Source organism: Nannospalax galili, unplaced genomic scaffold (assembly GCF_000622305.1).
Source record: "Nannospalax galili isolate Female #2095 unplaced genomic scaffold, S.galili_v1.0 scaffold342, whole genome shotgun sequence".
NCBI lineage: Eukaryota > Metazoa > Chordata > Mammalia > Rodentia > Spalacidae > Nannospalax > Nannospalax galili.
The window spans coordinates 1,667,470-1,668,092 of NW_008349359.1; the positions used below are offsets into that span (position 1 = coordinate 1,667,470).

Sequence of the window (623 nt, forward strand, 5' to 3'; positions counted from 1 at the left end):
GAGAGTTCCTTAACTGGGGAAACCATGATGGAGGGGTTAGACAATGCAAGAGATAAATAATGCCTAGCTAAGTTTTAAAAACCAGAGGGAACCATGTTACTCCAACAACCTATTGACAAATTATACATAGCAGATCAAGAAATATAAATCTAGGTAAAGTTTATCTGAGAACAATTGGTCTTTGACCAATGTTTATCTACATGACACACAGTAATTAAAAGTACCAGACTGGTGGAACTAACCTTCTTGGATGTTTAACAGACATACTTTGAGGCCTATAATTTGGTCAGAGGGACATAAAGGACAGTTTTTGCTCCTTGCCCTCTTAGGTCATCTAGTTCCAGGGGACTATGAGCATCTCTCAAAATGTCCTGTAATTGTGGTAGGTCACCTGTCCTCTTGATCAAGGAGGCTGAAGAGGCCCCATGAGATGGACTTGAACTAGTGTCCAGTCTACAAAGAGGAGGGTCAACACAGAGGAATCATTTCCTCCATGCTTCTAAGCAAAGCCAGCCATGGTCAAGCAGGACCTTTGACTTATCTTCACATAGGTGGAACTGGTAAAGAAAGGAGCCAGGGGCTTCTCCCAAGCCCATGTGACCCCTGAGAAACAGATCCTCAAA

At 42.7% G+C, this 623-nt stretch overlaps 1 protein-coding gene across 1 annotated transcript in view; it reads right to left on the reverse strand.

The window, feature by feature from the left end:
- Positions 1 to 623, reverse strand: part of Ehd4 (EH domain containing 4) — a 97,454-nt gene that overhangs the window by 35,441 nt on the left and 61,390 nt on the right. The window lies entirely within an intron of this gene.